This window comes from Peromyscus californicus, unplaced genomic scaffold, assembly GCF_007827085.1.
Source record: "Peromyscus californicus insignis strain IS unplaced genomic scaffold, ASM782708v3 Scaffold_18__1_contigs__length_77618521, whole genome shotgun sequence".
NCBI classification, from domain to species: domain Eukaryota; kingdom Metazoa; phylum Chordata; class Mammalia; order Rodentia; family Cricetidae; genus Peromyscus; species Peromyscus californicus.
The window spans coordinates 7947222-7972928 of NW_026294480.1; positions in this window are offsets into that span (position 1 = coordinate 7947222).

A 25707-nucleotide genomic window follows, 5' to 3' on the forward strand; every position below is an offset into this window, starting at 1 on the left:
CCTAAACCCCGTCTCTAGTGCCTTGCTGCCTGGATTCAAATCCTTGCTACATTGTTTCCTGGCTCTGTGGTTTTATGCAAATGACTGAACCTCTCTGTGTTTCAGTTTTCATTAATAAAACAAAGATGATAACAGTAGCTAGGGCATTATGATGTTGTGAGGCTCAGCTAAGGTAAGAATATGAAGATGGGGGCTGGATGCTTAGTACTGCAGTTATGCAGTACAAATGCTTACTAGAAACATTAGCTCTCAGTTTTCTTCTTATTTTCCTTTTGATAATTCCTAGTCATATACAATGCCTTGTGACTCTACTCATCCATCCCCACTCCCTCATTTCACTCACTCTTCCCTTGTTGGGACCCCTCTTCCCAATCAGAGCCCCTCCTACATGTAAGTCTTTTGCTCTGTGTGCAGGACTGGTGCAGTGGCTGCAGGGTGCTCGCGATTGCAAAGGCCATGGCATATCAAGAAGCCAACCTTTCAGAGCACTCCCCCTCTTCCTCTGCAGTTACAATCTTGCTAGCCCCGTCCCCTTTGGCTAGGGGAGATGATATAGATAGATCCTAACTCTCTAGAAATAGTTACAAATTCACATCTGAAGGTCTCACCCACACTAGCAGACAGGAAGTAGACTCTTGGTCTTCGGAATTCCCCTGGATAAGGAAAAGCCCCCAACATTCCAGGTTGGCAACAGACCAAAGTCTACCCACATGGGACCCCAGTGAGACTCCTCAACTATCCACAGCTCCTGGTCAGTCAGCGATCTATGTGGCAGGATACGATTAAATGCCAGTATATCCAGTACCAGACATGAGGTCCAGTCCAGAAGTGCTCAGCACAGAAGCAGTTGCCGCTCCACACAGGTAAAGGAGGGACCGGAGTCAACACATTGCAAGAGCCCATCATTGTATTCCAATGTTGTGAAAATATATCCCCACAGTGTAGGACTTCCCAGAGAAGCCACTGAAAGTAACAAGATTCTGAAGTAACTATAAGGTCAATATACACCATACAAAACATGTTCCTACATTCCAAGATAATCCTGGCTACAACAGCAGAAACCTAAGGTTGTGGGAAAACAGTCACAAGGTTTTGTTGAATAAAAAGCATCAGGATATAAAACAGAGTCAAGAACTGTGTCTACCTTTATCGCCCACCCCACAAGGGTCGGCTATGACAAAGTCTCAGATACCACATGGCCTACAGCGATAGAAATATATTGACTGTCTCCCTGTTCTAGGGCTGGAAGTCTGAAATCCAGGTGTCAGCAGGCCTGGGCATCTCTGACACCAGAGAGGAAGGAACCTTACATGAATCTGTGAACCTCCCTTTAGGAAGCCATCTTTGTGTAAGGACATTAGTCACAGTGGAATAGAGACAACCTCCTTCTCTACCATCTCAACCAATTCCATCTGACCTTGTTTCTAAATAAAATTATGGGGTTTCGACACGTATGTTTTGTGAGACACTATTCAATCCAGAACAGTATGCCTGTGAAATTAAAGAGGATGTATTTGAATGAATTTCTTCATGAAGATGGACAGTAATGCTACTGGAGTGAGATCTGCGCGATATTCCCATTGTACCACTTCCTCTCCAGGCCCTCCTCCCTCCTCCTCCACCTCCAGTGTGAACTGGGTGGCCACTGGCATGTCTCCATCTTACCCCTGTTCCCACACACACCTGTGTCGCCAGCTCTGCGTAGTCTGTAGCTGCATCCCCTGGGAAGGAACAGATACTGTCTGACAAAAACAGAATCAATCACTCCGAGTGCCTTTTCTAAATCGTGTTTTTCTCACACAATAACATCTGGTGGAAGTCCTGCTGAGATATCTGAGGAGGATGAAAAAAAACAACAACAACAGTATTTTCAATGTTTATTTTACATATCCTGCAGTGTGGGCATTAACCGACAATCAGCAGTGATCATCTCAGAACGTGCGGGACGGGTTCTCGCTTCTCTCCAGGAATTTTTTCAGGGAGGCTAGTGTCGTGCCTGCAGTGGAGTACCAGTACCAGAAATGTTTGCTTTACATGGAAACAACTGCCGCATTTTCACAGTTCTCGAGCTGAGTCTAGTAGCATTGGTGCCACACAGGAACCCGATTCCTGTCTGAAGAGGATCATGACATTTTGTGACTACTGGGACGATGCTCGGCCTTCCACATAAACCATTACGTCTAGTTGCCTACCAGTCTAATGAGGTCCAAGTCTCCACTACCGTCAAGGAAGGAGACTCTGAGAAGCGATGACTGGAGCAAACACTTAGTGGTCAGACGAAGAATTCGACCCATGTTTGGACTCACTGCCTCCACTCACCCTTCTGCCACCCCAGGTGTCCGAAGTTCAGCACCATGCATGTCTTTTGTCAGACTGGGCTCATAAAATCTGCGTATGATTCTTCCTGTCTTATTGCGGTGATGAAACACCGTGACCAAAAACAACCTGGGGAGGAAACGTTTTATTTCACCCACAGTTCCATGTACAAGTTCATTATCAAAAGCAGGGAGGGCAGGGACTCACTCACGGCAGGAACCTGGAGGCAGGAGTGTAGTAGAATATTGTTGTTGTTATTATTATTGTTATTATTATTATTATTATTATTATTATTATTATTATTATTATTGGCTTTTTTCAAGACAGGGTTTCTCTGTATAGTTTTGGTGCCTGTTCTGGATCTCACTCTATAGACCAGGCTGGCCTCAAACTCACAGAGATCTGCCTGGGTCTGCCTCCCAAGTGCTGGGATTAAAGGCGTGTGCCACCACCGCCTGGCATAGAATATTATTTTAAGGTGTGTTACTTTTGTTTATGGTGCATTTGTTTAACTCTGTGAAGCTGTGTTACTGTGCCTGTCTAGAACACCTGATGGTCTAATGAAGAACTGAACGGCCAATAGCAAGGCAGGAGAGAGGATAGGTGGGGCTGGCAGGCAGAGAGAACATACAGGAGGAGAAAAGAGATGGAGGAGTGAAAAGAGGAAGGAACCAGTGATAGGAGGAGGACACGAGGGGCCAGTCACTCAGCTGCACAGCAAGCCACAGGGAGAGTTAGATTTACAGAAGTCAGAGACCAGAAAAAGCCCAGAGGCAAGCGGTAGATGGGATAAGTTAAGTCTTGAGCTGGCTTTTTGGAGCCCACTACCTATGGTGGTACACCTTCCACAGCCTTGATGGAGGGGGATAGGCTTAGACCTGCCTCTACTGAATATAGCAGGCCTTGCTGACTCCCTCTGGGAGGCCTTACCTTGTCGGAGGAGGGATAGCTGGGGGGTCGGGAGGAGGGAAGAGAGGGGGATCTGTGGTTGGTATGTAAAATGAATAAAAAAATTTCTTAATTAAAAAAAAAAAAGAAAAGCTGGCTAGAAACTAAGCCAAGCTAAAGTTGGGCATTCATAAATAAGAATAAGCCTCTGTGTGTGTTTTATTTGGGAGCTGGGTGGTGGGCCCCCCCAAAATAGTAAAGTATCAAATACAACACAGGAGCTAATGCAGAGGCCATGGAGGGGTGCTGCTTACTGGCTTGCTCTCCCATGGTTGCTCAGCCTGCTTTCTTCTAGAACCCAGGACCACCAGCCCCAGGGTAGCACTACCTACTATGGACTCAGTCCTCCTTTATCAATCATTAATTAAGAAAATGCTCTACAGCAATATTTCATGGGGGCATTTTCTCAATTGAGGTCCCCTCCTTTTAGATGACTTTAGCTTGAATCAAGTTGACATAAGACTAGTCAGCACAGTTACCAAACTGATTCTTCCAACCTCTGTAAATACATAAAGTAATGAAACAAGGCAAACAAATTAAAATTAAAATAAGGGAAAATCAATCCCCCAACCAAAGCAAAATAAAACAAAAAGTTTTAACAACCCAGGACCCTAGCCACTCTAGGCAAACCTGTTAGTTTGTTCCTTTGCTTATTGAAAGTTCAGGTGCTTGACTTTAGTGTCCCAGGGCCATGTGTGGTCTGGTTTTTTGTGGCAGATCAGAAGCATAAACACAGTCTGCCATCAGGCAGCAGAGAGCAGGAACCTGGGGTTTGTAGGGGGCGGTGTTGAGGAGGACAGGAGTGTCCTGGGAAACTGTCCTGTAGCTAAGGTTATCTTACATGTTCACCATGCTTGGGAGCAGCCTCCTGGGGAAGGTGTTTGTCATTCTCTGATGGAGACCCTGGAACTTTGGCACACAAAATCACCCAGCAGCATCACTTCAAGGCGGGGATGGGAACTTCAGTGATGAGTAAGCCGAGCTGCCCGGCTCCTTTGCTGGCAGCAGCAACAGCAGCAGGGTTCTTAGCCTAGGCTGAATACGGTGAGCAACCATGGCAGAGTTCAGAGCACTGGCCCCAGCATTTCAACAGAGGAGCTTCCTTGGCACTGGATATTGCTTAGCTTCAAGGTTGCACACAGCTCTCGAGTGTTCCTACTGTTCAGCAGATGACGCCACTAGAAGAGTGAAATTAAAAAGCCTGAAAGCTGCTATAAGTTAGAAGAGTGTTTCCGAAATGAGATGGTAGCACTAAGGAGGAAAATAACCTCCCTAACTTTGTAATATAACCTCCCGGCTGTGTTCAGTCTGTCACCTTCTTCTGCAGCCTCGCTTCCTGCTCCTCCCTCCACTTGCTGGGATGAAGAACAGCCCTCTGTAACCCACACCATTTCTCTCCTCTGTCAGTTTTCAAATGCCCCTTTCCCAGGTCCTTTCCTAACTGGCTTCTACTCCTTACTGACAATTCAGTCCAACTGGTCCATTTCCATGAGGTTTCCTTCTTGGTCAGGTATGGAACAGACTCCCTACACTGCATTCAAGATTCTGTTTGGAGGTAGATGGTGCCGCTTAAATGCAGGAACATCAGAAAAGCCAAGCTGCCACCCCATTCGCTTGGCTCCCATCTTGTAATGTGGGGTCTGGTGCAAGAGATTGCCAGTGATGGACTCAGGAAACAGCAGAGCTGAGGAAATAAATATCATTGGCCCCACACTGGAAGATCGGGAAATTCCCATCTTGAGAGGCCATATATAAGTTAAAAAAATGTGACTTATAAATGATTGCACCAGAAAATTTACAGGAGAGCGCCATGATAAAGGGGGTAAGCACATCCACCTGTAGATATGCGTTTATAAATTGTTCTCCTTATCTTTGAAAATCAAGCAATGCAAAGATATCTTAGTAGCCACATCTACTACTTCTACTACTACTACTACTACTACTACTACTACTACTACTACTACTACTACTTTGCATGGTGGAAAAGATACTCATTTTTGATAAGTTACCCTACAGTTTCCCTTGGAACACTCACATGCCCTGTGATACAGGATTGCAAATGTTTGCCACCCTCACTAATCAATCCTTTACAAGCTCAGTCGCCAAACAGCAGTGACACTTCAGAGACATCAGAACCTGATAATGTATTCCCTGACTGTCTTTCCAGACAATTAGGGCCCTAACAACTCTTGTGTGCTAAGCAAGCCCCAGGCTGCTCCCTCCCAACTTTGCAAGAGGTGCTGTCAGAGCTCCTCAAAGACAATCACACCAGAGAGAGCCCCCCCCCCCCCCCCAGAAAGTGTCTGCACCTGAGCTAGCCCTGCCAGGCAGGGGCAGACTCCTGCCATGCACAGCGTGGGCTTTCAGAGACAAAGTTTTAGTCTGGGATTCTGGCAAGCCTCTAGCACTCTGCACTGGGCTCTGCAGAATGAGGGTGATTTGACCAATGATGCCTGCATGGCAGATGCTTTATGTGGACTGTCAAGTTTGCCGTAGCACAATCCAAGTTATTTTAGGATGCCGGGCACACAGTGAGCCTGCTGAGGGCTGTTGACAGCCACATGCAGAGAGATTGCAGCACAATGACAGGGTGGTCAGCATTCAAAGAGAGCAATAGATGGTGTCCTGCAGGCCTTTCCTCTTGCAGATAAGCCGAGAGACCAGAGAGCTTAATGATTGCTTGCAGAAGGATCATACGTAGAGGTACCTGTGTGTCCAATCTAAATTTGCCACCTTACGCTAGAGTTCTCTGCTGGCATAATCTAAATTGGCTATTTACATTGTCCAAATGCACAAACTGATTTTCAGAACTTTGACTCTTTGCCCACCGGCAACTTAAAGTAGACTGACTGTATCAGCTGGACCGATGGTCCTGCCCAAAGCTTCCGCTGTGCCCTACAAACATGGCAGGTGCACCCCACTGGCATGGCGAGATTTTGCTACTCATTGAACCTGGCGACACTTATCTTTAACCTAAAAGTCCTTGAGAGCTAATTCTCAGAACTTAAAGACTTCCCAATGAGGAAGGAAAAGTGGGGAACTTCCATTAAGATCCTTGTCTCTTAAAAAAAAAAAAGAAGAAGGAGAAAGGAGACAGAGGAAATATAATTGCATTCACTTTGCCTTGACTTTCATCTCATTTCCAAGAGAAATCTGGAGCCTTGCATAGGATGTGGGCTGATTTCAGTTACGCAGTAAACTCCTTCAAAGCTATTAGACAGAGCGCATTAGGAAGGAATATGAAGAGGAGACTGACTAGAGGAGAAAAATAAAAATGTTTTTATTCTAAGAGTAACGTATGTGTTCTCTGTAATATTTCTTTATAACACACAGAGGGAAAGTCAAGAGAAAAACAGGAAGGGTGGCTTTAAAGTAATGGATGCCTCCTGTGCACCACACAGGGGCTGTGTGTCTAGTTCTGTGTGCATTTAGACACACAGCCCAGCCCTTGCCTCTTTCTCTGCCATTTCTCTCCTGATTTCATAATGATTACACCTGTCTCCTCATACTTGATACTCACGGCAAATACGGTAAAGATGAGCTGGCAGACAGCCTTTCGGTGATCCACTCCCACCCCAGCTTGTAGCAACTCATCTACTCTGTCAATGTGAGTGTTGTTCTACTAGGCAAAACAATGGTGGTGATGTGGGCCGCTTGAACACCTCCTCCATGGCTGCACACTCCAGTCTCCTGAGAGAGACTGCTGTCCTTTACTGCAGTGAGTGTCTGAGAACCACCTCATGGAGACACACGCTGTCTTGGCCCCTGGTTTTGGAGGGCTCAGCCCATGACACACCATTTTTTAAATGCTTCTTCAGGTGAATGTTTTTCTGATAGAAACTGCGCGGGGTGGGGGCACAGGTGCAATCAGCCCATCTCTGAACTGAGAGTCACTACAGAAATGTATTCTGATGTGGGGCAGGGTAGAGGAACAGATGTGTTGCTGAGCAGACAGCCAATAGGAATTAGGATTCAAGCAACTGAGGGGGCTCTAGTTTGAGTGGTGTTGACTGTAGTGATATCTGCCCTACCCCATGATGCTTCCAGACTCTGAGGGTGACAAAACACCCTATGGAACACACTGTAGTTGCTTTATTCTTTTTTTTTTTTTACTCTTTCGGGGCCTGCCATCCAGCTCCCAAATAAATACATGGAGACTTATTCTTACATATGAATGCCGGTCCTTAGCTTGGCTTATTTCTAGACAGCTTTTCTTAACTTAAATTATCCCATCTGCCTTTTGCCTCTGGGCTTTTACCTTTCTCTATTCTATATCTTTCTTTACTTCTTACTCTGTAGTTGACTGTGTGGTTGGTTCGGTGACTGGCCCCTGACCTTCTCCACTCTTCCTTTTCTCACCCCTCCCCTCTTCTCTCTTCTCTTATTTATTCTCTCTGCCTGGCAGCCTCACCCATCCTTTTTCCTGCCTAGCGATTGGCCGTTCAGCTCTTTATTAGATCAATTAGGTGTTCTAAACAGGCACAGTAACACAGCTTCACAGAGTTAAACAAATGCAACATAAAAGAATGCAACACATCTTTGCATCATTAAACAAATATACCACAGCATAAATGAATGTGTCACATCTTAAAATAATATTCCACAACAACACATCTCACCAAGTACTCTGGAAATATACAGTCAGTTAATTTTGTTATCACTTCATTAGTTATTTTTATGTCATGAAAATAGAAGAGGAACTATTTGGGGGAGAAGGGGGTCACTGTAAGGTGGGCAAGGGCAAAGGCAATATTGAGGAATAAGAACAATGTAGAAGATACATATGTGAAAATGCCACAATGGTAACCACTACTTTGTATATAAGCTCGAACATCATTAATGAACAGTTGATGATTATTATTGTGAGAGCTTCTCCTATCTTCTCTCTTTTGATTCTAGACAGAAAAACAAAAATCGAGAGTATTTTTAAGTTAAGAGTTCTTAAACTAGGTTCTTTGACCTTGAGATTTACCAAATTTATATCCCACTGAACTGGTTTATCTTCGTTTATGTGTGCCCAAACAAATCCATGTGTGCACATGTGTACTACAGTGCACATGTGGAGGTCAGGTGATAATCACTCATGTTAGTCCTTACTTTGCACAATAGTTGAGACAGGATCTCTCACACAAGGCTAGCTAACCCATGAGCTTTGGAGAACTCTCCTGTCTCCACCTCATCTCAATATAGGAGTGCCAGAATTGCATATGTATGCTACTCCATTCAGCTTTCAATGGATTCTGGATCAAAACTCAAGCCCCCACCCACATCATGGAGGCAAGGCTGTGCCCATAGAGTCACTCCTTGGTACCTCCACTGAATACTTTTAAGATCTTCTGTATTTTTTTCACACTTTGGTGTTTGAGAGGATTCCTTGTTTTTTAGATCCCCTCTGCTTCCAAATTGTTCCTCTCTTGTGATGTTATGTAGTGCTATGTAAGGGAAGCCTAATATCACACTAGAATATAAGCAGTGAAGATTTGTCACCATCTATCAGAATATGTGACCATCCATATATGCTTTTATATTCAACTGAAGCAGCACAGTTGAAGAGCAATTTAAATATGAGTACACACACATATGTATATATATATACATATGTATGTTAAATATGTCTATATGTTTATATACAGAGACAATAGTGTTCTTATTCACCTAGGGCAATCTGAAGACACAAAAACTTCTGCCATATTAAAAAAAAACCCTCTTTATTTGCGAAGGGCCATAGATACAGAAAGAACCTACCTGTTTCTCTGCTAATCTATAAATAAAGCTTGCTGTTGCTGACATGGTAACTGGAGGAAGCAGACTTTCTTTATGTGCTTTAACTTTGAAATGTCTCACCTACCTTGAGATGGGTTACAAACACCCGCAACCATCAACCAGACGTTTGAAGCAGAAAGATTACCTGCACAGCAACACTTGACAAAGACCTCTCCTTGCAAACGAATATAAAATTCAAAAGTGTAAGCGAACATGGGCAAGCCCATATTTCTTTGCTCAGGTGTCAATGTTCCATCTCTATGAAGTTCCCTGATGACTTCTCCTGCCTGGCAGCATGTGAGGAAACACAGAGGCAATCATCAATCTTGTAGAGAAAGTGGTGACTGGGATGGAAAAAGATTTCTACAGGAATTGTGACTCCAACTCCAGGAGATGAAAAATAGGATGCACTGGGAGGAAGAAGAGACAGGGCCTAGGTACACATTCCTCCTCTACCCAGTTCTTCTTGTCTTTAAATGGGATATTCTGACCAAATTGTTCACTTTCCCTCAGATCTACAAGCCTACTCTCAGAAGTGAAAATGAACCCATAATGAATATAGAACCCATCTTTGCCATGCTGATGGGGGTACTTCTATAGTATGAAGGACATGTTCTGAGCCAGACCTTCATACACAGACTTCTGGGAGCCTATCTACAAACACAGCACCACCAAGCCAATATGAAGACACCTCAAGGGGCTGCAGATACCAGTGGATAAGGACTTGGAGGTGGGGCTAGGGAGAAGCGTTGCTCAGAAGGAACAAGCACTTCTTTCCCATGTGAGTTCTATTAGCAGACGGGAGTAGGGGCATGGTAGGTGCACCTCGGTTGGAAATTGGGTTGAAAGATATTTTAGGCACTAAAGGTGACATAATATAAGTGAAGATAAAAGGGAATAAGACACTTATGTTAGGGAATTTTTGTTCTCAACGCAACTCATCCCTACCTACGGTGTAATGGGGAAAATCAGAGGAGATGGTTCTTTTAACTCAAGTAACAAAAACAAAACCAAGCTTTGATCACTTCAAAGGAAACAAAATACAGTAAATGGGGAGACCCAGAGCACCCTTAGGATTGACAGACAAGGAGGGTGTTAGACTGTGATGGGAGATAACAAAATAGTTTTTGGAAGGCTCAACAAACATGCCCAGAGGCCAGAGCCAGGTAGGTGTGTGTTGTGGAAGTTCTTAATCAAATCATGAGCAGGCCTGCAGTGTGGGTGAAGGGACCTTGGCCTTGGCTGCAGAGTGTTGCCAGGCTGGAGAGAAGCCAGATACAGCCCGGTAAGGAGCACAGGGGCCCATCTCTCCTCAGAACTGAAAGTTGCCAATGATTGGGCTGCTGTTCATGAAAAGTAGGTGAGGAGACAGCACAAATGAGCTAAAGCATTACAACTGAGGCCAGGAGAATCCTCCTCACCCCATGAACAGGCCATTCTGGGTTTGCAGATCCCGAATCTGGGTTCAGACCCAAGACCAAAACCTGGCCCTGAACCTCAAACTGCCTTTCAGAACCATGCCACAGCTGCAAATCTGAAAAACCTTCCAATCAATGAGGCCCAGAAAAATGACAGAGACAATGAAGTCAGCCAACCCGTGATATTAACACATCCGTGCTCAGTTCAGAAATGAACTATGTCAACATCCAGAAAGAACTCTCGTGGACTTTTAAGCTTTCTGAAACATCTGCGGGGTTCAGCGTACATGGAGCTGGTGACGTAGTGCCCTTAGTGCTAGACTTGAAGGTTTTAGTTGAGTCTACACTCTTGGTTTTACTTTGAAAGCAACTATAAAAGGATGTTTATTTTTTAAAAGTGAACTTCAAGAGGATTTAATTGATCTGTTTATTATACATATAAAATATGAGTGAGTACTTGGAAGGACTTCATCTCTCTGGTTCATAAGTCTTTCCTGTGAGGGATAGAAAGTGTTTCATATGTATTAACTTTTGGGAATATATTCAATATGCCTTTAAGAATTTCACTGATTAAAGGGGCTGGAGAGACAGCTCAGAAGTAAGAGTGGTGTTCTTTGAGAAGACCTGAGCTTACTTCCCAGCACCCAGGTTAGGTGACTCACAGCTACCTGTCACTTCAACTCTGGGGGATCTAACACCCTTTTCTGGCCTTGGGGTATACATGGACATACACACAGACACACACATACACACATACACACAGACACACACACACACACACACACACACACACACACACACACACACACTTATAAATAAAAAAAACAAATCTTTTAAAATTTTGATTAAGTCTAAGTTTAGTTGACTATTCAAGTAAAATATCATTTCTTCAATTTCAAAGTTAATCAAACAAATACTAAGAAATAAATCCAAGTGGTCAGATTTATTTTTGTATGAAAATCGCTAAGCTTATTTGTTAAAACAAATGTACTATTGAACAAACAAAGAAAAGGGGAAATTTTGACTGAACACTGACTTAAACAAATTATCATGCTAAGAATACCACCTTTTCTGAGGCAAAAAAAAATCTTATTTTTAAAAAATCTTAATTATTGTATGCTGCTCCTAACAGACTCAGAAAGGTGTCATATTTTGCTTTGACATACAACTAAGGGTTTTTTGTGGGAGTTTTATTAGTTATTTGATAGGAGAAAAATGGGTCCAGCATTTCATCTGACTTTAAAGCCTCACCTACCTGCACACGACCTTTTCCAGCGCGCACCAAACTTACACCCATGCAACAAATACCATCAATAACAACATACAAATGACAGCTTTCCAGTTCACTTTTCCAAAAGCATATCTGTCCTCCTGCCTAATCGGCATCTTTACGTCGTTACAGGAGTATTCACACTCCGGCCCTCCTTCCTGTCAGCTCAGAGTCTAACGTCATATGCACTTTACCAAAATCACTGTGAAGCGTCCCTGGACTTGACAGCTAAGATTATTCCATTTCTAGGAGGTGTTTTCCTTGAGGGTGGACAGGAAAGTAACTCCCCCAAAGCCAAAAGCTGTTTAACAAGGAGGGCCAGGCACGGTGCCCAGCACAGTGTTCAGCACAAATGGACTCCCCTAGTCTCAGTCTTGAATGTCAAGCGTTAGTTGCCTTCTACCTTCAAGAGGAAAAATAAAACAGTCCAGGCACAAGTATAAAGTTCTTTAGAGGATCTGAAGCTGAGCATTCATTTAGGCCAGCATTTCTCATCCTGTGGGTCACAACACCTTTAGCAAACCTCTATCTCCAAAACATTTACATTATGATTCCTAACAGTAGCAAAATTACAGTAATGAAGTAGCAATGAAAATAATTTTATGGCTGGGGGGGGGTCACCACATCTTGATTAAAGGGTTAATTAATACACCACAACCGTATTAAAGGGTTGCAGCATTAGGAAGATTGAGAAACACGGATTTCGGGATAACCTCCCCTCCACAGTGCCACTTGGGACCTGGAGGGCCACTTCAGGCAAAGTAGAAAAATAGTTTATGTAGCATGGGCTCAGGCCCTTTGTCTAGGAGACCCCTCCCCCTGGTCTTCTTCTTGTTTTTGAACCCACCATTCACAAACTCAGCCCAGATCACAGGGGTCCCTAAATTGTCTTTCAAGCTCTTAACCCTGGTCCCTGTGTGAGGGAACCCTCAGAAAGAGTTTGTGAACTTGTGTTTTAAACTTAAGATAAATATAAATATCACAGTTTTAGAGGGAGAGAGCCTCCCTTAGCTTCTGACTTCCTCCCTAAGGGCCCAAGAGTCATAAAATACTTACAAGCAACCATTCCAGATATTTCCCCGCCCCTTCCATGGACAAACTCAACAATGTGTGCCTGTTTCTGAGAACCCTGTGGGCTGAATCTAAAGGCATGTGTGGGGATTAACCCCGTGGAAGAGGACAGTGACTGACAGGGACCTTAAGGTGATTCTCAAGGAGCAAAGTTGAACTTCATCCAAGAGAGGAGTTAGTGGTGTGGCTTTCCAGGCATCCTGATAAAGATGTTAGTGGTGTTTGAGACTGCAGATTAGGGGTTTAAACCTGGAAAAACAATTATACTTCAGCAAGATCATGCAGAGAATGTCTCTGAAATCCTTCCACTACAAAAAAAAACTATTTCTTGGACCCACTGCTCACTACCCCCTTGGGCTTCATGCACCAGCCCCAGCCATACAAGGCACCTGTAGCTTCATGGAAAGGACCTGTAGTCTCAGACATCGATATTGAGAGGACTCTTCAAGCATTAAGATTCACTCATGCAGCCTCTCCTGAGCAGGGTGTCCCAAGATCTATAACTCAGAATGCAAAACCCTAGGAATCCTCCCTGCTCCCGAAAGTTGAGTGATGGATTGAGCTTAATGAAAGGCCTCCAGACATCCCTCTTCTGGGAAGTGTTTAGAGCTCAATTCTAAGCTAAGCCAAACAAAGCAGTAGCCCAGAATTCCTGTAAAGATGTGACTTCTCAAATCACATAAGAAAGCTTTGTGCATAGAATTGCTCTTTTCTTCAAAGACCAAAAAATCCTCCTACCAAGAAACCACAGCATTGGTCATTTGCTATAATGGCAGTTGTGGCCTTTTGGTAAGAGGCCATTTTGACTCAAACAGCAGTTGGCTTCAAATGGGTGAAATGAAAGGTTATCCCCTGCCTCAAACTGTCATATTTCCATTCACATGTTTCTCATAAGAATGCCTTACTGTCCCAAAGACACATCCCTTCACACGATTGTCCTGTCTTGGATGGCAGACACAGTGTGCTGGAGCTAGTATTGCTAATGCCGTAGGATAACATTGATCCACCTCCAGGAGGCCTCTTTAGCACCCTCCTGCTGCTTAGAGTGTCTTGACTTGTTCACCAATCCTCAACCTCACTAAGTGAACAGCATGGGAGGGCAAGGTGTTACCTGTCCTAAACTAGCTCAACCGGGAAACTATATTCCTTCCACTAAGACGTTTAGCAGTGTTAAGAGGCACTGTAGGTTGTCACAGCTGAAATTTCTGCTATGGCATCTAGTGGGTAGAGGCCTGGGGGTATTGTTAACACACCTTACAAGATACAAAGCAACATTGTGGCAAAGAATCTAATGTCAGCCTACAGGCTGGTCCTAGATCCTGTAGAGTCATTTGAAAACAAGGCATCCTAAAACTTGCACAATTATCAATTCTCTGTCACACTGTTTCTAGAAATGATAAAAAACATCCTTTGGGGTTGGTGGAGAAATAACAGAATATTAACACTGAAAAGTTCTGGTCAATAGAAGGGCATTCTCACTTACCTGTCCTAGACGTCAGGGACAATTAGAGCACAGTATAGGCTGCTGTAATGATGCCAGCGGTTGACTGATGTCACGCACACAACCCAGCTTACTGTCTAATAGTGTAGGGTAATAGTGTTTAGATTTACACTGAACTCTCTTGGGGTCACTTTGCAAGTTGCCATCTCCTTTGAGCTTCCACACTCCAACAGGAAGAGCAGACAGCTACATTAACTCATAGATCCCGGCCATTCCTTACATGGTTGCGTCATGCTTGGCTTACAGGGGATGTAGTGACTGCAACAACACAAATAAAGCCCAGAACCATAAGAAAAGCCAACAGTCCCCCCCAAGCTCCTCCTCCTCACAGTCCAGAGGGCTCTGCTTGCACTCAGCACCACACAGTGTCTCTGAGACAGGACACTTCCCTCGTCTCATGCACGGTCAAGGAAGGAGCAGATGCTACTTCTTATCTCTGTTGCCAGCTCCTCATACGCACCCAAATCTTTTAGGGTTGTTTCCCATATCACTTTTAGGACCCTGGAAACAATAACTGTAAAAATAGCACAGTCTTGACTCTAACTCAAAATATGGTCATTTTTCACTCATGACTTCCCATGATGCATAGCTAAACTAATTAACCGAATATAAACAACAATCACACTTCCTCTTTTGTCTCACATGAATGAGTACCTTCCAATAAGAATTCCCTTGGCAGGCAGAGGCAATTTCACCAGGTAATATAGAATGTATATACTAAGAAAGCTCAGAGGTAGGAAGTTATCAGAGGCCCTGAGGGCTGACACTTACTACAGGGGCTGTTGTTTCTATGAGAGCAGTGGATGGAGCAATATGCAGCAATCCGGAAATATCTAATTGTTTCTCACTGAAATAACGCAGCTGTGTCTTACCACAGTACCTCTTCACTTGTGCCCTGAAATAATTCACACTGTCACTGCATTACTGAATGAGGAGTGTAATTCTCCCAACTGCACTTAAGTCAGAAGAGAAAGAAAGATATCCTGACATGTTTTGTTAATAATGTTAAGGAACTGAAGATGTGATGGTACCAAATGATAAGTGCTGAATCCTGAGAGTCGTTACTGCTTCCAGGGAGTGGGTAAATGTCTGCCCTTAAGCACATGTCTCTCCCAGTGGCTTTTTGAGGGGATTATAAGCTTCCTGACCATATTTATTTACTGTTCTAAAAAGTTGCTTGAGAGCATTTTTGGAATATATGTTGGCACATCTGGAGCAGCAGCCTCTTTTAGCATCACACCATAGGGGAGAAGCCACAAAGGGGAATCTGAGCATGACCCACAGGCCACTGCTCTCCACTCTTGGACCACTTCCTCCTGTGTGTTCCTAATAGAGACCAGAGTGATCAACCAGGGGTGACTGTCCCCAGAAGGACACTAGACGCTGAGTTAGGACTTTTTGATTGTCATAGGAAGTACGTTGCTGATACCTAGTGGGCAGAGGCCAAGGATGTTGTTCAGAGTCCAACAATGTGCAAAGAAGCTCCCACATCCCAGATAAGTGCTCTAACTCAAAACGCCCATAGCACAGAAGTTGGGAAAACCATGTAGACAGAATATATGTTTGCCTAGGCTTAGATGACAGTGAATGAGAGTTGCTTTCTGTCTGTACTGACCTTACCAATTAGCCAAAATACATGTATAAAAATATAGATTTTCAGAGTAAGGCAGAATACTCCCTATGCCTGGTATTCTGCACTAGGGATTCTATTTTGTGCTATGATTAGGATATGGTTTGAATGTATTCTCCCAAAGGACCATGTAATGGAAGTTTGGTCCCCAGTGGTGGTTGTGGGAGGTGGTAACCTAATTGAGAGTGGTTGTTATATCGATGTGGGGAGCTTTCTTGGAAAAGATTAATGTAAGTATGGAAGGACCTTGCTTAGTTCCCATGAGTGCAAGTTGTTAAAAAACCTAGCTCTTGAGTCTCTCTGCCTTGATGTCATACTAATGTATGTTTTCTCCATACACTCCTTTCATTGTCGTTCATACAGCTGACACTCTCATTAGGAGCCCAATACATGGGGCTCCCTTATCATAAGCTTACAGCATTCAAAGTTATCAGATAGGTAAGCCTCTTTTCTTTATAAAGAACCAAGCCTTGGGTGTTTTGCCATAGCCACAGAAAACAAGTTCATATGCTTGACAAGCTAATGAGCTAGGCCAGCAGGGAAAGACAAGTACAAACTGGTGTTGGTCAAAACAAGAAAAGGTGATGTGTTAGTCAGTTTCATGTTAACTATAACAAAATACCTGAGGCACCCAAGTCATAGAGAAAATCTACTTAATCATACTTTGGGAAGTTAGAAAGCATGGTGAGGACAGCAGACAGTGGCAGGGTATGGTGGGAGTGTGTGCAGAAACGAAGGATCACAGATAGTAACAGAGAGGAGGATGAAAGGAAGGGACTAGAATCTTCTTTGCAGGCAAATTCTCAATGACATCCCATCAGGTCTACCTCTTTCCCACAGTGCCTTTCAATATTCAGAAGGCCAAGGCTTTGGAGAGTGCTCACTTCTCACTGAACCCAGAGCAGGTAGGATGAATTAGTGGAAATGTGGTCACCAGCCAATGGTTATGCCTCCTGGGGAAGTGAGGGCCCTGATGGCCCAGCTTTACTGGGCCTTGGTGTCCACGATGGGCTGCATATAGTTCACAATCAGGAAGGCTCTGAGACAGGGACTGAAGAGTAAGAATAGATTTCAGGAGCACTGGGTATATAAAGAGGGTTTGGATGAGGATGTGAAGACAGCTAAGAGAGGGAGAAGGTAGTGAAGGGGAGACTGATATCTAATGGGCCCCTGGAGTTGAGGTGCTAGTACCTGAGAAATGGCCAAAAGGGGGAGATTCAGACATCCCGGGAGTAAATGAGACCCTTCCAGCATTTCCTTCCTTATTTTCTTCCTTATTTCCTTCCCCCTTCTTCCCTTTTGCTGTTCAGAACTTAAGCATTATTTTTGTTACAATTTTTGAGATTGTATTTTAATCACACCATCTCTCCCTACCCTTTCCTCCACCCACATCCTCCTATGTAACTTTCTCTGCGTGCCTGCAATACCCAGCCTTTTTCTCGGAGTGAGCTTCCCACTATTTACACATGGACATCTCCCCTTTCTCCATTCTCACTCCACAAAGGGATCCTTTCTTTATCCTAACAATTTCTCCATTGACTGAACAGCAAGAAAGCCCCAGCCATCTTCCATGTCTATATTTAGGTCAAATATCATGACCCTATCTACATAGAGTATCCCTATGTGTATCCCTACAAAATTCACATGTTGAAATCCTATGTGCAAGGTCATACAGCAAAAAGTGTGGACTTAGAAGAACTGATCAGACTGTAAGAGTAGAGTCCTCATAAGAGAGATTAGTACATTTGTAAAGAGACCCCAAAGAGCCGCTTCTACTATGTGAAAACACAGCAAGCAAGCGCCATGTAAACCATCGGAGAGGGACAGACCCTCAGTAGACACAAAGCCTGACAGTGCTGTGTGGTTGAACTTTCCAGACTCTGGCATGTGGATATTGTGTTCCCCCAAATATCGTGCACCCTAATAAACTTATCTGGGGTCAGAGGACAGAACAGCCACTAGATAGACATAGAGGCCAGAAAATGGTGGCACACACACCTTTAATCCTATCACTTGGGAGGCAGAGATCCACCCAGATTTCTGTGCGTTCAAGGCCACACTGGAAACAGCCAGGCATGGTGACTCACGCCTTTAATCCCAGGAAGTAATGGCAGAAAGCAGAACAGTATATAAGGCGTGAAAACCAGGAACTAGGGCTGGTTAAGCTTTTAGGCTTTTAACAGCAGTTCAGCTGAGATTCATTCTGGATGAGGATTTAGAGGCTTCCAGTCTGAGGAAACAGGATCAGCTGAGGAACTGGCAAGGTGAGGTGGCTGTGGCTTGTTCTGCTTCTCTGATCTTCCAGCATTCACCCCAATAACTGGCCTCAGGTTTGATTTTATTAATAAGAACTTTTAAGATTCATGCTACACTGGCACAAGGAAAAAACAAGTGCTTAGGGTAGTTTGACATAGATGCATGTACAAGAGAAAGTGGAAAGCTAGATTTACAGAATTGAAGATGATGATATATGAACCAAAGATGGAGGCTCCGAGGATAGACTCTTCAATACAAAGTTCCAACAGTGTGATATTGGACTTCAGCCTCCAGAACCAAGACAATACACTTCTGCTGACTGAACAACCAGTCTATGGAGTATGTAAAGGTGTATGTGTACACATGGGCTCATTCGTGCACACTGTGGCCAGAAGAGGAATAGGGTGTCCTGCTCTATTATTCACCTATTTTCTCCCATGTGATAAGGACTCTCACTGAATCTACAGCAAGGCTGGCCAGTAAACCACATTGATCCTCTTGTCTCCACCCTGCCTCCAATGCACATAATGCTGGAGTTACAAGTACATGTGCCTCCACACTCACTTTTTTTTGTGGATGCTGTGGATTTAACATCATGGCCTCATGCTAATACTGAAGGCACTCTTACTCACCGAGCCAAATCTCCAGCCTTGTGGTACTTTTGATGGCAACATTGACATATAAATACAGGATACTATTTCTTGGAATTTATCTTGTTGTTAGACTGTATATGACTAAATTGAAAGAAACCATCTTGGATTTAGAAGGTTCTGGATGTCAAGTTTAGCCAAGCTATAACACTGGTGAATAACTCCACTCTCTAGACTAATATATTAAGAGTCTGTTTTTTAAAGTCACCTTGTTAGGGGGTCTCCGTTACAGTTTACAGTAGCTTCACCCTTATCCTAATGATACATCTGACATTCAGACCATGGCTAACTGTAAATAGACTTTCATGCGATTTTCAAAGAAAGCTTCAAAATGAATCCCATATGATCTCTTACTATGCGTATATACCCTTTACCATAATTATAAGATTTGAAGTATCACCTATCATACCCATCTCTGCCTTTGAAACTAAGTCATCTCATCAATACTAACTCAGTTTTCACTTCCAGCCTAGCTGCTCTATGTCCTGCATATTTTCTCTCATTCATAGATATTAGCTTTGGGTCTCCAGATATGTGTTCTCCATTTGGAATACCCACAGCAGGCAGGAAACTGATAAAAAGTCTTCTGGGGGCTGGGGACCATCAAGGCAGAGGGAATAGAATGCAGTGGTATAAGGGGGTTAAGGTGAATAATGGAACAGGAAGTGTTAAATGGGGTGGGGATGTGGAGACAGGGTAGAGGATGGAATACAATGAAGGATAAAAAACACTGAAGACCTTGCAAAGTAGCTATATGGAAACCTACCTCTGTGGAAACTTCCTGTGTCTGCATGCATACACAGATACATACACACACATAGGATTTAAACAGAGCTACCCTAGAACAGGGTAACAACGCCCCTACTGTCTGTTTGTGCGGGCTAACAAACGGCCCAGGGTCAGGAATGGTTACCTCTTTTGGAGTTGTTGTTCAGTGAGGTCCCACAGACCCCCATACTTTGCAGGCTATTGTCTATGTACTCTTCTCTCTCTCTCTCTCTCTCTCTCTCTCTCTCTCTCTCTCTCTCTCTCTCTCTCTCTCTCTCTCCCTCCCTCCCTCCCTCCCTCCCTCTCCCACTATCTCCCCACTTCTCTCTCCTGTTTACCTGACTTCTCTTAATCAATAGAAATCAAAGAAAAAGACCCCAAAAGTGCAGCACCCGGCAGTGGCTAAATTCTCTCATGTTAAGGAATGTCCATGGCAGGACTTCTATCTAAGCTGGAATATCTGCATGAAATTCTGAACATCAAACCAGGATGGCTTTGGAGTTTTCAGTGTGATCAGTCTTCATGTTCTGAAGCCTGTTTCTCAGGCAGATGCCCCATGAAAGTCAGATGGAGGAGCAGTCTACATTCCAGATCAAAATTAAAACTCACTGAGGCATTGTTCTGCAGACACAGACTAATCAGTCAGTTCTATCTTCCTTTTCTCTTTAGGATGACGAGCAACATGGATGCATCTGAACCATTCAGCAATGACACAAATTATCTTCTCCATCACCCATTTTCCCTTGCAGAAGTTCAGTCTCTCATTGAGCTAAGCAGAAGATAAAATGTGGAAATATCATAATTCTTGTTCTGGCTCCATCAGAAAAAAAATGCATATGACCTTGGGGGGGAATATCCTTTTTCCTGTCTTTGCCTCACTTTCAAAGCAGAGAAAGCAAAATTCCATTCATTTAGTAATAAATTATCTCATTACTGAGCATAAACACTGTTATTGTTTAACATTTATTTCTGCAATCTGTCAGGACATTCTGAAATTTCTGTGTAAAATACACAACTTAATGCACTGTTTCTCCTTCTTTCTCTCGCATGGTGTGTCTGGAGGAGGCGAGGCAGAATGGTGAACACATGGGCTGTGTAAATGAAATGCTGTTTAATTTATTTTCAAATGGATAAAAGGAAATGTAATTAAGCTCCCTAAAAGCCTTCCAAATAAACTTCACTAAAGAAATGGAAAAGGAGATGGTAACTGATCAAAGCTGTAAATCAGAATCCATGACACTTGGAGACGAGGACCAGGTTGGGGCAGCCGGCAGAAGAGCAACTGCCATGGAAGCCAGACTTCCCAGGGCACAGAGAAAATGCCAGAATGGTGGATCAGATACCAGCCAGCACAGGAAACAAATGCATTTGTGTCTGAAGCCTGGAGCTCAGATTGCTGTAAGTGAGCACCCCTCCTATTCTTTCATCTCCCCTCCCCTCTATCCCTGCTACTCCCCCTCCTCTCTCTCTCTCTCTCTCTCTCTCTCTCTCTCTCTCTCTCTCTCTCTCTCTCTCTCTCTCTCTCTCTCCTCTCTCTCGTCTCTCCTCCCCTCCCTTTTCCTCTCCTCTCTTTTTTGACCTCCCTCCCCTTCCTCTCTCTCCCTCTGGTCTTCATGTACATATAACTAAATGTGTTTGTATATTTTCATTTAATGATGGAAGCCAAGACATCAGTACAGAGCCCCAGAGAGACAGCCCTGTGGATGGACCTGCAGTCCCTTAGAGAGACACTTCAGTTACATAGGCCTGCTGCAAAGCACGCAGAGGAGCTCCAACCAACAGTGGCCACTGAAGAGTCTGTACTGTTTTGTTTGTTTGTTTGTTTCAGTTGAATTTACTGTTGATGTTCAGAAAGGGCCATATCAGAACAAGGACAGCTACAAATGTGGATTCTTAAAACCTTGTATGTTTCCAGAGTATTGCTGGCTTAGCTTCTCAGTAATTAGAAAATGCCTCGAGATCAACAGTCTTTGTATTTTTTTCCAAAATTTCAACTCTTCAGAAAATTCAAGCTAAAAATAAATAAATAAATCAAAACCTCTCTTTATGTTCCAGGGCTCTATAATTCCAACTGTTTTAAAATGGGAACTGGTCACTCTCTAGGGTCATTAATCTTCTTGAAATTTACACACCACAGAAGCCGATGATACTAGAATCCTTCAATACAAGCACTTGCCTAATAATCGACATTGCATACAAGAGGCAGGCCCATTTTTAAGATTATTGTGGGCTGTCATGTATTGGTACAATTGAAGTCAACAAAGTGAAATTTCCTCTCTCAAAGATTATGTCTTTATTGTAAAATTTTTATAAAATAAGTTTATGTAAAATAAGTTCCATTAAACAATGACTTGTGATCTACAGCTTATCACCTATCACCTACACAGTACTGTATACTTTCCTGCATTTCAACATGACCAAGTATATATGTATCTTTCCTGGTCATTGTATTTGAAAAGATAGTATGGAATGCTACTCTGACATAAAATATGACTGTATATGACAATGAATTGTAATGGATTTTATTGGATCATTGTCTGAACTAGACAGTAAAGATCTAATCTAATCTAATATTATATCATCAAAATAAAAATGTTGAATCTAAAATAAGCACAAAATGGTGACTAGGAATAAAGCAGAATTAAAATGTAATATGAAATCCATCTAATGAAAATAGTCTCAAAGCATGGCTAAACAGAAATTGAAAATCCCTTGCTTTTTTCTGTGTACATCCCTCAAGACAACATGGCATTCCTGCTCATGTGAGATGCCTATCAGAAGGAGTAAGAAACAGTGTCTCCCAGGAGAAATATTTCACTACAATATGTGATAAAAAGCAACATTACTAGAGACATTCCAACCATCCGCTCTCCTGGGCTGTTTGGAAGTCTCTGGTAAATTTAGTGTTTACGTTAAGGTAGTACAAAATACATATTCAAACAAACTTTGCTAAGAGCAACAGTGATTAACTTGCAATTCGTCTGATGATGAAGGGTCCTTTTTACTTCATTCTTTCCCACTCCCAAACTGCCTACAACACACAGTCAGTACTGGAAACCTCCTCCCTACAGACAAGCCTTCATTGTACCAGGAGGTGCTACGTCAGCTGCGGGGGAAGAAAAGTCATCACTACTCTTCCCCAGCTCTGGACCCTGATAGACAAAATGAAGACCAGCACAGCAAGATGTGGCCTTGTACGCACTAGTGGCATGAAAGTTATAGGGTAAGCAACCACTTTCTGATTGGACTCAAGGTTTATTCTGCAAGAGGAAACTTGTGCCTAGGACTAGAAATTTGACTGAGAATCCACAGCTGGAAAATTCATAGGCACTAGGGGTAAACCTGCTGGTACTATTTTTCTAAATGGACTTGGTATCAAACTGTCTTCTAAATATGTATCTCTATACCCATAATCGATCTCAGTCCTCATCACAGGCTCACACTGGTGGAAGTGTAGAGAACCAGTGACTGTGAAGCGCTCAGCCACAAGTGGAACACTGATATCACACCCTTCCCCCAAGGAACATCACAGAAGACCGGGTGGAAAGATGGTAAGAGCCAGGTGTCTAGGAGTACTACTGTGCGATATGTCTTCCGGGAATGATAGGACTGTTGAACTCTGAACTCACAGCAACTGCGGTTGCCTACAGGAGACCCACACAAGAGCAAAGCAAGCCAGCATGGATAGGAGAGGGACACTTGTGTCCCCCACACATATCCGAGGAACTACTGAGAGTTGATGGCTTCTAGGGGAAGGAGAGTCAATTTTCCTTAAAGACGTGGCCCTCGAGAGGACACGGACTATGTTCTGGTGGGTAGCCTCATTCCCATGCATATATAGGCAGCAACCACTGGACTCAGAGGCTATAAAAAAATCACAACAAAAGAGGATATGAAGTTGGGAGCAGGGTGAAGGGATCCAAAGAAGTTAGGGATGGGGAGTTGGGAATCAAATATGATAGAAACGCACTGTATGCATGTACGAAATTCTTGAAGAATAAACCAAAATATTTTTTAAATAACATTTTTAATATAACATTTCCCCCCGCCGAACTGTCTAGTATTTCCATTTTCTAAATATCACATTTCACTGTGTCTATGTGATTAAAAAAAACCTTCAAAAAGAGTCTCAGGTTAGTCTGGTAGGTAGAATATTATGGAAATTAGATGCAAACCCACACACTGTTTAAACTTTTCTGGGAGTGAGTGTCAGTGTCAGTCACAGGGAGATGCCCTCAGTTGAGCATAGCAACAGAACCTCATGCTGGGATGAGACCAAACTTTATTTTTACTTTACACATACCTATGTCTTTTAGTTCTGTGTTGATGTTACACCTTGCTGCTTTCTTGGGGAAAATTTGCCTTTTTATGAAAACTTGGTATGATTAATAAAGGCACATATTTTTGTTCTGGTACATGCTTGAGAACTAGGTGGTGGTAGTAGCCCTGTGTCCCTGCCACTCAGTAAAGCCACACACTGACCTGTGGTACTTTAGGGTGGAAATTTGATTCTATGTGAATTATGTTTCTAAACCAAGCCAGAAGGCACTGCAGAAAGTGCCTCCGACGTGGGACTGGCCTTTCTGGACTGCTTTCCCTCCTCTTCCATCACCACTGTGCCTCATTCTGGCCCAACAGCAGAGTGTGGTGCCAAATGCAGACAGGGACAATTAGCGGAGGCTATGGCGTCCTCAAGGGTTCTCCCCCACAGCTGAGCTTTTTGAGAATCAAGTAGGAGTGGGCAAACAGGCAGAAGCATCAGCCCACATTAAGGGAGACTCCTGGGAAAGAATGTTCTTGCCTCATCATGACAGGAAATGTCCTCACTTATGCAGGATCAGAAATTTGGGAAGCCATACTTCAGGGCATGTGTTCTCAGTATTGCCACCCCCAACTCTTTCCCCTCACCCTTAATAGTCCCTGTTGATGCCTGTGCTATCCGCCTTGTGCTGCATAACTAACCATCACAGAATTTGGTACTCAAGATAACCAAGATGTTTGTAGCTTATGGTTCTGCCGCTATCGGAAAAGGTCCTTGTAGCCCATCTGGCAGGTGATCAGGTTGGTCAACTGGCTGTACGCTGGGGTTATAGGCAACTAGTCTGCATTCCCCTTCTTTGCCCAACAAATGATTCTGGACTGTTTGCACAGCAGAACAGCCTTCCAAGAAGACAGGTGATGCTTATAATGCCAGAACCCACACAGACAGCATGTAATGGTCACCCACGGTCACAGGCCAGTTTGGACCCAGAGAGAGGGAAGTCATACCCTCACTTCTGGCTAGAAGGAGGCAGAGAAGGAGTCTCACATTGTGAGACCTGCGATACAAGTTGGGGGAAAATGGGAACATGTGAGAATTCATGGGCTCTCAGTTCAAACAGCCAATCCTCCCAGGGGGACACAAGGAATGTAATGACTCCAAAGCCATATAGTATTGAAAGCGTTTCCACTAGAGAAAGCATCCCCAAAGGAACTGAAATGTGTCTGTACCTCCCCACTGTGTCCTGCTGCCTTCCCTGGAGAGCTGAATCCCACAAAGGGCAGGTAGAAGAGAGCTCCTTCAACACCTTGGACAAGGGCTGCTGAGAGAAGCTGAAGAACAGGGCATGGATGGAGACTCAGTTCCCTAGTACTCCAAGCCTGGGGACCAAGCTAGGTTGTGCTTGCTAAAGTAATAGGCTGCACATATGCCTCAGTTTCCCAGTCCCCAATGACATAGTGAGCTGGTTACACCGTGTGTTTCTTTGCATCTGTTTTATATGAGCTCAATTTCACAGAGCGAATTCATAAAGCGACTGGACAACAAAGTAATTATCTCAACCTGCAGCAGAATCAGGGCAAAGGTCCCAAACATGTCCTCACCCCAGAATCATTCAATAAAGTGCCTGTAAGTACTATTCAGTCTGCATCCCCAGGCACTGCGCGTCATTAGGTCTGGGGTTGTTCAGGAACCTGTCATTTCAGCCAGCCTCTCCATTTGTCTGGAACGTTTGCTTTCATTACATGAGGCATGAGATCACTGTATCTACCCTGTCTGGCTTCAGCTGATGTTCTCATAGACAGTGCAGTATGTTGAAGCAGATCCCATCATCTCAGCTAATCACAAAGGGGAAAGC